Source organism: Mytilus edulis, chromosome 6 (genome assembly GCF_963676685.1).
Source record: "Mytilus edulis chromosome 6, xbMytEdul2.2, whole genome shotgun sequence".
Lineage (NCBI taxonomy): Eukaryota > Metazoa > Mollusca > Bivalvia > Mytilida > Mytilidae > Mytilus > Mytilus edulis.
This window is the reverse complement of record NC_092349.1, coordinates 67,627,473-67,641,733: the sequence shown is the minus strand read 5'-3', so window position 1 is coordinate 67,641,733 and position 14,261 is coordinate 67,627,473. Positions and strand designations below refer to the sequence as shown.

The 14,261-nt window shown below is 31.3% G+C and overlaps 1 long non-coding RNA gene across 1 annotated transcript; it reads right to left on the bottom strand.

Annotated features, from left to right (window-relative positions):
- Positions 1–9,454: 9,454 nt before the first annotated feature.
- LOC139528214 (uncharacterized) lies at positions 9,455–13,810 on the bottom strand. The gene is made up of 2 exons (XR_011665547.1): positions 13,671–13,810; positions 9,455–12,314 (listed from the first exon to the last, which is right to left on the bottom strand). It is a non-coding gene; the product is annotated as an uncharacterized lncRNA (long non-coding RNA).
- Between the last annotated feature and the right edge of the window lie 451 nt (positions 13,811–14,261).

Sequence of the window (14,261 nt, the reverse complement as noted above, 5' to 3'; positions counted from 1 at the left end):
ACATGCTTTCAATGGTCCTTACAATTCTGTTGACAGTTATGATTTTTCTACTCTGTACACTACACTTCCACACAATCTTATAAAGAAAAAGTTTTTGTATTTGATAAAATGGTCTTTTGAAAAATCTCATTGTAATTTTATTTGCTGTAACTCGTTTAAGGCCTTTTTCTGTAACGAAAAGGGAAAGTATGCTAGATACACTTACTGGAAATGTGAGGATATGATTGAAGCTTTAAACTTTCTGCTTGATAACATTTATGTACGTTTCGGCGATAAAGTGTATCGTCAGGTAGTAGGTATTCCTATGGGCACCAACTGTGCCCCTTTAATAGCAGATTTATTTCTATATTGCTATGAATCTCAGTTTATGACCAAACTCAGTAAAGACCCATCATTGTTACATTTGGTTGATACATTCAAAAATACCTACCGTTATCTGGATGATATTTTTTCGTTGAATAATCCAGAGTTCTCTAAATATACTTCAGAAATTTACTCAAACGAACTTACTTTAACTAAATCTAACATAAACAGTAACAGTTGTCCTTATCTAGATTTAGACATTTCAATTTCAAACGGGAAACTTCACACTAAAATTTACGACAAAAGAGACGATTTTTCATTTCCTATTGTTAATTTTCCTTTTTTAGACGGCGATGTGCCTTTGGCTCCATCATACGGTGTTTATATATCGCAACTCGTTCGGTTTGCCCGTGTGTGTTCTGATGTCATAGATTTTAACGAACGTAATCAATGCATCACTGGTAAATTGTTGTGTCAGGGATTTCGATACCATAAATTACTTAAAACTTTTACTAAATTCTTTCATAGATACAAAGATTTGATTAGTAAATTTGGCTATACCTGTAGAAAGCTTATTAAAAATGGTATTTCACATCCTAAATTTTATGGTAATATTGTACTTAAAGCGAGGAAATCACTATGTGATCCTTGTAAACTCATCGAACCTTTAAACAAACTTATAAGTAAGGGTTATCGTACCGATATTGTAATAAGATCTCTGAATTTAGTTCACATTGGCACTAATATTGATATTGTCATTAGCAAATTAAAACATAACTAAATTTCATTATCTTTTGAGGCGAGATGTATAGAGACACAGACACGTTAACTTTTATTTCTATAGAAGTCGCTCTTCACTATACTACTACCTGTCGATACATTTATTTTTGGCATTGCACAAGTCATGTCTTCTTTGACTATTAATGACGTTAAAATACTAAATCCCTGTGATGTGTTTTAGTCGATTTTAGTCTCTGATGCATGATTTTTTATTATTAATTGGTTTTGGCTTTTAACTAGCTGTCAGTAACTGCGAGTACTCTCAAATCGTATTTTCTTGTTAATTCGACCTGTTGATACTGTTTATAATGCTTTTTTGTCATTTTTTATTTATACGGATCTTGTCTGTACACCAGGTTTGCTTATTTGTAATATCTTCACTTATTCTTACAACATTTGTATAAACTTCAAGATTATAAAAAAAACGTTTTTTTTCTAAAGTGAACATTGATTGGTTAAATATTTCTCAGTCATGTCCTGTTTTTGAATTTGTTTGTTAGCTTTTTGGTCATGAATGTTTGTCTCTAATATTTAATTAACTGTGCATTTGTATTCAGATATCGCAGATCAAATTTATTCGTTCATTGTTTAATCATACGTTTTTTGATTGAGTTAAGTCTGCCAATTGATATTTTATCGTATGTTTTTCTTTGTTGTGATGTTATGCTATTGTTTCAGAAAAAGGGAGAAGGTTTGGATCCATTAAAACGTTTAATCCCGCTGCAAATGTTTGCACCTGTCCTAAGTCAGGAATCTGATGTACAGTAGTTGTCGTTTGTTTATGTAATATATACGTGTTTCTCGTTTCTCGTTTTGTTTATATAGATTAGACCGTTGGTTTTCCCGTTTGAATGGTTTTACACTAGTAATTTTGGGGCCCTTTATAGCTTGTTGTTCGGTGTGAGCTAAGGCTCCGTGTTGAAGGCCGTACTTTAACCTATAATGGTTTACTTTTTAAATTGTTATTTGTATGGAGAGTTGTCTCATTGGCACTCACACCACATCTTCCTATATCTATAAATTACAGAAATCGCTTTAATTTTACAATTATTTAGTTGATGTACAGCTTATTCGAAAAAAAAACAAAAAAACTATAAAACTATAGGTCACGGATGAGTAAAGTATTTCAATTTTAATGCCAAAAATGACATTTTTGCACCATAGGGAGATAATTTGGAGCTTTTTCAATGATATCTACATTTTAAAAGTCACCTGAAGCCAACAAGAATTGATTTTTGAAATGATTTTTGTACCATATGATAAAGTAACAACTATTAAAGGTAATTAATAAAATTTGTAATGAAAAACAAATGTTTAATTTTCTGAAAATCTTATACCCGCGAGCCTCCTTAATTACATCCGTCTTCACTAAGTTAAATGGAAAACCTCACACAGGATTTTTCTTTTGAAATTTTTATTATGGTGATCAACACAAATTTCTTTTATAATTGACAATTCAGATCAATTCGGATCAATTAATATCCGCGTTTTATTTGTATTTGAAAATATCAAAACAAACAAGCGATCATGTTATAATACAGTAAATTTCAAATAATGATTCCATTTCTAAAGACATATCTAATGTTTTCTCCTTTAAGTAATGTATTGACGTTATTTGACTTTAATATTGGGTTTATGAACATCCGTGTCTTTTAAGAATATATTTGGAGTGAATACAAGTATAAAACCGAGACAGGTTTGGTCTTTGAACCCTTTGGTTTTCAATAATATATTAATTGACAGTGCCTCTGTGTTGACATGAGTTATCATTGATTTGGTCATAATTATAAATAACCGTTAACAAAACTCAAAATATTTCGAATATAGTTATAAATGGTTTTTTTTTAACTAATGACGAGATTGCCTAGGTTCAATCTTTCGGAATGTTTGGTCTTGAATGCTCTGAAACTGCTCACTCAATTCTTTATTATTTCATTTTTGTTTGAGATATAAATATTCTGTTAGAAATATGAAGTCGTTGTCTCCACTATTATTGAAAAACATCCTATTAAGACAATTTCAAAGAACACGGATATTAGTTGATAAGTATTAAAATTAATAATATTAATCTATTTATTTATCGAAGATATTATAACAACCCTATGCCTACATGATGTAAACTACACAAAGTATATATAGAATAACCGAAGCTATTGTGAAACAAATTACTTTCACGATTTAATGCTTTGGTACCAGCATGACATATATAGCTGTCCTAATTATTCGAACTTACTATTTGTTTATATGTTTACATAGAAGGGTTTTCTAATAATAAGGTTTTATATCATACAAAAAAAGATCATATGACACTTTGTTTTTAAAATAAATTTGTGTTGATCATCTTGATTGAATAATTGAAAGAAAACATTGTAAAAGTTATGTTTATTACGTTTAACAGTGTCATATTAGTGTAATTTACCGAGTTTAAATATAATTGAAATGATTTATTTTTAAGTTATTTTATTGTTTATTACGGAGTTGATTTGCAAATTATTTGGCCTCGCACTTCACTGAAAAGACACTTATTGTTGAAATGCACATCGAGTACGGTAAACCCGGTAACATTATGTTTTAACTTCATATGAATGTAACTCATAATGTAGTGATATGTAGATACCAAAAAAATTTAAAAAAGAGATATAAAAGTAAAACCATTCAAACGGGAATTCCAAGGCTCTATTTATGTTCATACAATAATCGAGTTCACTGAGGACTGATTTGAAAGTACATGTACTTTAACGACACAATTAATGAGTTTGCCTTCCCAATTGTTATCCTTTCCTAAACGTGTCGCAATATTTGTATAACAAAGACACCTAACATCCACGCGTTCCAACATCAATCCGAATTCCGATAGCAAACAATCTTATTCGGAAGACTCCTTTTACATATTACTAGTAGTTAATTTTAATTTTATTACACAATAAGGATCACATAATGCTAGTAATACTAGACTTGCAGTTGATGATTTTCAAAGGGTTTAGTAATGAAGGCTTGTTAGAAAATTAATGAATATCATTCTGTTCCTATCAAATCGTTTTATTACGGTAATTCTAAAGTTTGGAAAATTGAGGGATCTAATAAAATTGTCAGTACTTTTCCAAGTTTCAACAATGTTAACATTAAGTTCATCGTGTGTATTGTGGAAGATTGTCATGTCAAAGAAAAAACATATGCATATATTTAAGTTTTTTAGTATTATATAAAGGCAACAGTAGTATACCTGTTCGATTTTTTCCATTTTTCATTTTTTTTTCAATAAAACACTGATGTGTATCATGTGCAACAACGAAATGTCTGCCGGGTACAACTGTCCATGATTTCTGTTTAATTGTTTAAATTCTGACTGAAAAGTTATATACGAGAGATAACTCTATAATAAAAATACGTCATAGAATGTTTTATTTGTTAACTTAGCTTAGTTAAACCTCGAGATGAAACAGTTTGACTCAACAGTAGTTACATATATGACTATATGAATACATACCATTTACGATTACATTTTCAATCAATTTGCTTTAGTCTAGAATTTAAGTTTATTGAACGACCTTTTGACGGATTTTAAAAATATACCTTAAATTTTTTAAATATTCAAATTAGCTCTGGTCGCGATATAGTCTTTCTGTGCTGCTGCGGCGTAAAGCAAACACAATCAATCAATCTATTATATTTTATGAAATAGTTTTGGCAAATAGAAAGAAAACAAAATTAATGACTAAAGATTCACATCATATTACATCATTTTGTGGTTTAATGCGACTGAACAAAAAAGATGAAAACCACTATGTTGTACACTTCCTCCGTATTAATGATAGCGTAATATAAAATTATTATATTGTTTTATGTTTAAGTAACTACACACATTATAGAAACATTATGTGAAAATTACACATTCCGTTGCCATGGTAAGGTTGTGGTAGATTCTACCTTGAAAATTATTAAGTTTTAACCACACAAAAAGTCATGTAGTTTTATGAGAGTAACGATAATGTTTATATATATATATACATGTGATGCATGAAATGGGTACTTTGATGGATTTCATGTCTTCTTTTATTTTTTACATCAACAAAGATCATAAACATAAGTGGATTTTTAAACTTATACACCCAAACATATATGGATATTTAAACTTTTACTGTTGTTGCATTTTCGAATAATAAATAATGTTTGTTTTTACATCAACCAAGTACCTTTTTACTCCTGATAGCTTTGATAACTATTGAATATAACATTATCTAGCATTCTCAAATCTAGAGCAATAAAAACGTGAGGTTTTGATAAGAATTTTAAATTTTCCAGTAGATTTAAAATATACAATCTTACAATAAAATGGACATACAAAAAATATCAAGTTACAAAGTACTCATTTGATACTGTAACATAAAATTATAACGATCGATTAACTGTATGAAATGCGTTTGTGATTCAGGATGAGTCTACAAAATAATTGTCATAAGGTCATCGAGGTGTCTTGGGGGAAAACTAACTCTCCGGATGTTATATAATATACTTAATGTACATGTGATATCTTATGTATACATCAAATGCATATTCCATTTTGAGGACACTGGGTTAACAACAAATGATGAATTTCATTTGCCTACATCTGATATTATTGAACCTTGTTAATATTGTGGAAGTGTTAGATACTGACGACATTTTTAAAGTTATGTTCAACCGAACAGACTTACTATGTCCAACAGTCTGTAATGGATATCATCTGGTCAGTTGTTGTATGTGTCGTGCACAAAAAACATCAGAAAACCTTCTGACATTAAATGTTGTGCGCAATATTGAAACGGATTATCCAGAAATAGAAGTTCCAAAAGTGTTAAACATTTACTACCAGATAAACCACAGATTTAAAAAGACTAAAACACTTCCAATCAACCTATGTAATTTTACAGGAATTGTTGAAATAGATTTGTCTTACAATGAGATAGAGAGAATTGATAATATTTCCTGTGTGAAACGTTTAGATATTCTTAACATGCGTAGAAACATAATAGAATATTTAAGGAACGATACATTTATCGGAATGAAGTTTTTACGCAATATTGACCTTTCATACAATAATCTAAGACATATAGAACCAGGATTTCTGATAAATATGGCGGGAAGTCTTCTAAATTTTGATGTATCAAATAATGTTTTGACAACTGTCGATGTCACAAATTTTCTGATGGAAAAACAACTAGCTTTCTGTGACATAGACTATTCCTTTAATGAAATATCAAGCATCAGCAATGAACTTAATTGGACATGCAAAAAGAAATCAAATTTTGGATATGGTGGAATGGTTATTTTTTCAAATAATAATTTTACACATTTTCCGATTGTTTCTGAAATAGGATTTAAAAATTTCTTCTTGTTAGGAAAAATTCTTGGTTACGGATTAGATTTTCGTGAAAACAAGTGGATATGTGATTGTCGGATTTATTTTATGGCTTTTAAAGCGTCTATGGTTTTAGCTAAGCAACATAGAGATTATTTTAAGTTGACTTGTCATAATCCTCCAGAATTCAAAAACATGCTTTTGATTGATTTAATAAAAAGTCAAACTCTTGATCGTTTAATATGTAATCTCACAATAGCCGACAGATGTCCACCAAAATGTCGCTGTTTTTACCAGCCTGGAAAATCAAGGACTGTAGTAGACTGTTTCGGAACCGGAAGAAGAAAGTTACCGTCTGCGTTGCCATTGCAAACTGGCCTTGATGTAGATTTTTCAAATAATGAAATATCAAGTTTGAGTAACGTAACGGCTAGTGGTAACATGATATATTCGCATAGCAAATACATTAGTAAACTCGATTTATCAAACAATTCAATAAAAATTATCCCGAACGACCTTGTTATAAAATTGCGACACATAAATGTGATTGATCTATCAAAAAACAAAATAACAAAAATTCAACGGAGTCTGCAAACTCTTAACCCTTGTCAGCTATATTTGGGAGAAGTTGTGATACACTGTAAATGCAAAGACATTTGGCTTCAAAATTGGTTGCCATCATATCACAGTAAATGTTTTGATAATACGAGAATATATTGCAAGCACAATAATGAAAAAGTTCACATAATAAATATGACTAAACATGGACTTGGGTGTAGACTTTACAATGAAGATATTTTATGGTTGAACATTTCTCTGGCTGTGGCGTTGTTTATTGTGATAGTTTCGTCGGTTTTAATATATATCTTCCGTTTTGAGATTTTCATAACAGCAAGAAAAATATTTAAGTATTTCAAGAAAAAAGTCGTTTCATCAAATGTATACGCCTATGATGTCTATATATCCTGTAATGAAGATGACGCCTCTTTACGACGCTGGTTGACGTCATCCTTTGTCCCGTTTCTTGAAGACGCAAACATCCGGGTGTTTTTACCTTACCGAAATTGTGAACTAGGAAGTCCACGTGAAGAGGAAATTATTGATGTAATGTCAAAAAGTCTTAATTTTGTGATTTTTCTGTGTGAGGATTACGAAGGCTCAGCAGACATTTGGGTTCAGAAAGAATGGAAATATGCGTGGTTTAATTATAGATACGACATCAATCGAGAAATTGTCGTTATAAATTATGACATGCTGGAGTGTAAAGATATTGCAAAGAAGTATTTGGGAGCATTTTTAAAAATTAGTAGTTTTATCGATTTTTCAAAAAAGGATGCACAGGTAAAGGAAGAGGTGTTCAAAAGTCTCCAACCTGTTCAAGATGATTCATATGCTTTTGACAAACATAGATACTGCAATGACGTAAACACAGCAAGGAATGTAATTCATATCGACGTGACGTATAAAAATATTGAAAATGAGATGACAAATCTTAATGTGAAACATTGTGAAAACGTGATTTCTACTTAAAGTTACAGTTATAATCGCAAAGCCAACATCGGTTTACGGAAATAGTCGCTTATCATATAAGAGTGAATAAATAGATTAACTTTAACATTAGTGGAAAGCTTAAAACGAAAGGATGTTTTATGTTATTGGGATAACTTAAAACAACAATGTAAAGAGAGGTAGGAAAGTTGAATCCGTCGGAAACATTTGAAGAGCAACACAATCTTGAAATTCTTATCGTAAAAGATCATCAAATAATCTGTACGGTAAATACATTTGCTGTTGAAACGATGTATTGATCATTCCCTGTTGTTATTATCATATGGAATGCTATTGTATTAAAGAACAAATATCGAGTAAAAAATGTATATTACAATTGCTACAAAACAAAGCACTAGACTGCAAATCTATAGATAGTTTTACTTCTATGGATAATGTCTAAGGGCGTTTAAATGGAACAGATCTGAGGGACTGTAATGCACATATTGCATCATTCTGTTATTGGCGCCAATGTTTCTTTATTGTGTTATGTCTTTTGGTCGTTTTCCAATTTTTGCTATGCCATTGTCAGTTCGTTTTCGTTTTTGACTTCTGAATATTGATATTTCTTTGGTATCTTCCGCCTTTCCTTTTATGCCCAATTCATAGGCGAGGGCCCTCATGGGGTTTTTGATTATGTGATTACTTGGCCGTTTTTTTAATGATTATTTGATTATTAAGCCAAATATTTCATGATTATTTGATTACCTAGGACTGTATTTTTAGTTTATGATTATTTGATTACTAAAGATAAGCAAATATTTAATGATTATGTGATTATATTGGCAAAAAAATGGTGATTATGTGATTACTAGGACCCCCCCCCCCATGAGGGGCCTCATAGGCATTATGTTTTCTGGTCTCTGCGTCCGTTCGTTCGTTCGTCCGTTCGCCCGTCCGTCCGTCCGTCCGTCTGTCTCACTTCAGATTAAAGTTTTTTGGTCGAGGTAGTTTTTGATGAAGTTAAGGTCAAATTAACTTGAAACTTAGTACACGTGTTCCCTATGATATGATATTTCTAATTTTAATGAAAACATAGAGATTTACTCCTATTTTCACGGTTCACTGATCATAGAAAATGATAGGTGCATCCGTGTACTGGGGACTCTTGTTGGATATGTTTAATATTATATACAGACAACTCATATCGTTGAAAACGTATTATGTAATTTCAAGTATGATTCTATTTCCTCTTCGGAAACCATAATCCTCCTATGTACCTCAGATATATTTAACGAACTTGAAGTTAACCCCTCAAGTACGCGGAAAGAGGATGGTAAACTTGAAGTTTATATATTAATACTACGCAATTATAAGTGTTGTTAATGATTTTCGTTTAACTATACATATTGTGCGATATTGATCAACCACAAGCAGGAGAGATAATAAAAGACAAACAAAAACATATAAAGGTCAACATACTGTCTCTAACAATAGATACATGTAATTGCGTTTTATACACAATTTCTTTATAAAAACCAAAAAAGGTTTAAAATACTTTTATTGAGATTAAGATGCTTCATAAACACATAATTATTATAAATGGATGGACACAGTCATGTTGGGGTTTACAGAATAGATAATAATCGACAAAAGTGCAGAAAACGGGACAAAACAAATACAAAAGAGACAAATCAGCGAAAAAAAATTAGAAAAAACATAAATAAAAAAAATGAGATCACATGACAGGACTTTTGAACTAGTGATACATATCCTCTGTTTCTAACACTTCACCAACAGACGTTTTGACCAGTGCTGGTAAAAGTACAAATAAGTTGTTATAAATTGCATGTGTTCAAAGCACCTTTCATGTCAGAATTATTTTTATCTGATTCTCGAGTGTGGTTGAGGTTTTGATTTTGCCATTTGATAAGGAACTTTTTGAACATCCGCGGAATGCAGTATTTTCGTGACTCGACTTTTTACAGCAATGAGATATATATAAATGCAAACGCATTAGTCCATACATCAAGTCTACCTTTCATCAAGAAATGCATCAAATGGTGAGTAGACTAAAATTATGTCATCGCCATGAATAAAGGCAAAAGGAGTATACTGCTGTTCAAAAGTAGCAAATCAATTGAGAGAAAGAAAGCAAACAAATCCAGGTTACAAAGAGTCCATGTATGCTATGATGGTATTAATTGCAGGAGATAGGAGGTATGAATCTACCAAGTCATGAATATGACCGATGTTTTCCATTTGTCTGATGTATTTGCTTCGCATTACGGTACGGAGCTATAAGTTTCAGTCGAAATGCCATCGTGAATAAATTACTTATCACGATTCTGATTGATTGCATTATAATGAGGCTGAGATACAGCAACAGCTATTGGCTTAAATGAGATAAAGAATTACAGACTTTTCTCGTCCAGGATAAGACATCAAATGCCGAAAAACTGTCATTAATTCATGTTCGTTTTAGGGACGACATCAAAAGTGCAATGAAGGATAAAAAAAACTTAATTCACATAGTTTTTTTACTGACCCCCACCCCCTCTTAACTTAATTTGGGAAAAAATGATTGACCAAAAGGGATATGTAAAATCGATTTTAAATTAACAAAACTTGCAGCAATGTTGACCCCCCACCCCACCCCCAAACTATTTGATTTAAGTTTGTTATCCTACACCGATCTTTTGATGTCGTCCCTTATTATTTATACATTTCACAGATAAATCCAATATTGAAATATCAATTATTAATACGTGTTTAATTGCTTTTTTACTCTGCAATTTGCACGATTTGCTTTGCTAAACAATGTTCCTATAAAGTGTTTACAAAAAGGTATATCTGTATTTTATAACTTCTGACAATACAGGCACACCTCGAGAGTCGTGTCTAAATTTATAATTGTTTTAATTTTCAACAAGAAAATTAATGTTTTAATTTTCAACAAGAAAATTAAATTTTTTTAAAGCAAGGGTGTATAACGCACACTCTTAAAGTACATCCATTTTATATCAATCAATATCTAAAAATACAACATTTCTAATACTAATTTAACAACCACATGCACACATATAACCTAAAATTAGTGTAGAGCGAAGTAGTCCATAGCTTTTTAGAAAGCTAAAACTTGTTAAGCTTTTGACTTCGCCGTTTGATAAGGGACTTCCCGTTTAAATTTCCCTTCAGTTGAGTTCGTTTCTTCTATATTTTTTTTTTAATTTTGTATATTTTTTTTTTGGAAGAAGAAACATCTATATATCCTTAGTCATGTGGGATTAACTATTTTTGTTACATTGATGAAGTTTTCAAATCCATACTTTTTTGGTAATTGTTTCCATGCACGGTATACATCAACTGAATTTTCATATCCATGACTAGCAACAATGCTACCTGTGATTTTGTGTCCTTTCTTCCTTCCGCTATAAAATGAAGGCACACCAATAGGCCTAATATTTAGTTTATGAGACACTATACCAAGAAATACATCATCCATATGTATTGGTTTAACATATGGAAATATAATTTGAAACTGTCTTGCTGTTTTCATTGACACTAAATAAGCTCCTCCCATTATATATGGCGGCCATTTGTCATACGGATAATCCTTCCATGAAATATACCACTTTGAATCTTTGTCTCGGTAGGGTATTGCATTTGACGTTATGGATCCTAAATAAACATTATGCTTATTTTTGCATCGATTCGGTAATGTCATTAAATTAGCAACGTTAACGAAATAATCGTCGTCAACAAAAAACAAATAGTTAGCAGTTTTGCAATGCTTTACCGCCCAATTGAACCCCATTATTGTCTTAAGGGTATTGTTTCTATAATCGTCAATAAAATTTTCTTGTATAATATCTTCATATTTTGTCTCTTCAGCTGACAAAGGCATATCCTCAACACCTAGCATAAATACTACGGATACATCGGAAATGTTACTCGTATTTCCCCAAGTATTTCGTATAACTTGCCTCCTTTCTACATTACGGATGTCGGATTTGACTATTATCATTATTGTCCAGTTTCCCCGAACTTTTAAATTACATTTACGTTTTGGTAACATTGTGTAGCTAAACGGATGTGGATTCATTATCTTAACGTTTTCCCGCGTGTTGTTTGAATGGATATCACGTGATAATTGGAGCATGTCTATTTCCAATGGGTATTTGAAATTCTGTCCGAAAGGTACGTTATGCTTAAAAGATTTCTCCTTTGAAATGTCTGATATTTCTGGTGGATCAATGGAGTTTGTTTGCAACGCTCTATTTTGTCCATAAAGAGCACAGATTGCAACCAGGAGTAAAATTTCAATTGCATATAAGGAATAGAATATTTTTAGAATGCGTATATTTCGTATTCCTGTAACCACGTGCTTGCAAAGGAACATTTTCTGAAATTAAAAAATGGAAATGATTGACAAAATTTGTATGCATGTTATGGAAGTAGAAAATGTTTAATTACAAAAAGAATAATGCCTCGCTTAAACCCCAATGAAATGGTTTTGATTTACACCAAATTACAGCGGACGATATTTTAAATAATTACAATTCATTATTCTTATAGATTAAGTTTTAAAAAAGTGCTGTATCTGTTATAAATTATACACAACCTGTATACTTCGACATTTTATAGTCATACACGTTAAAAATAGCACAGTGCTTTGTTTTCGTTGTATAACTACGCATGAATGTGAAGTTAGCAGCCGGTTCGTTTTTCGATATACAATATCCAACCGACTGCTAGCAGTCAGTTCGATATTCAAATTTAGTTAAAATCATAAAAAAACAAAGTATTTTTAATAACATTAAAAGCATGATTTTCATAGTTGAAAGAAGTGAAGATACGCAGGAAATCGTTGTATGACCCTTTCAAGTTGTCTTAAACTCTCGTTGTCCTCGAATATAAACCCTTATCACAAATGTATCAATGCTTATCCAAGTTGCATATTTGTCTTCATGTAATATACAATATAGTTATTTATCATTGTACATATTTTATTTGCGACATTTAATTTATACAAGCGGGGTTCGGTTTTTAATTTGTAAAACAAAAAAGACGTCTAAAGTGGTATGATTTCAAATGAGACCAATTGAAATTAAATTGATTATGGAAATGAAAAATGTGTCAAAAGAGACAACAAATCGACCAAAGAACAAAAATCATAAAACAGCACAAGGCCACCAATGGGTTATCGAGAAAATCCCGCACCAGCTAGAGGCGGGCTTCTGCTGGATTCTTAAAATGTGCTTGTATACTTAGTACTAGTCTAGTTCAGTGAAATGGACGTGACACTGAAAATTAAACTCTAATACATATGAAATAAGTACACCATAAATGAAAAGGTTCAAATAATTGTTAATGTAGAATCTATAAAATTGAGAATGGAAATGGGGAATGTGTCAAAAAGACAACTACCCGACCATAGAACAGACAACAGCAGTAGGTCACCAATAGGTCTTCAATGCAGCGAGAAATTCCCGCACCCGGAGGCGTCCTTCAGCTGGCCCCTACACAACTAGTGAAGAGTATAAACTATGATATTCACAATAGTCATTGATACTTGTTTTAAATGTTTCTATTTTTAATAATTGTGTTGTTTCGTACACTGTTTAAATGTATAAATAATACATTCATTATGTGCAGTATATGTTTTTTTAACGATTCAATGCCCTAGTGAGAAACATCGTTGACTGAGTACAATGTAAAACTAATTGTCCATAAAATAACAAAATCTAAAAAAACGTACCTAGTGTACTGGTTGTAACATTTCCTAAACGAATATCAAACTCGGATCTGTATCACCTGTTCTCATTGGCTATGTCATGTGTATGTAGATAAGTTAAAACAAGATTCAGCTCTATACTTTAAAAAAAACCTTTGTAGCTTGTTCGTAAAATAAGTATACTGATGGACCTTAAAAACGCAACACTTTATTATTTTTTTATATTTTAGTTTTCAATCATCCAAGTCTTGTAAAACTAATTTAACACATAAAAAGTTTAACATCAGTTGCATTCAGTACTTCATTGTTTTATCAAATGTTACAGTTAAGTTATGAACATTCCAGTATAAATTGTGTGGCAATAATGCGGTTTAAAATATAAGAAAAAACCTGTTAAACTTAAAATGGTTTTCTGCAGTTGTTTCTTTGGCATTTAAGTATATAGGAAACTAAATATATCTACAATGACAACCGACGACTTCGTTTGAATTTTAATTTATAGTCGTTAATCTTTATTTTGAATAGCATTACGTGATGAAATTTCATTTAAGTGTCGTTTTTACTACAAGTCGACCTGGTCATGTGTGGTCATTTAAAAATTCCGCCTGTCTGCAA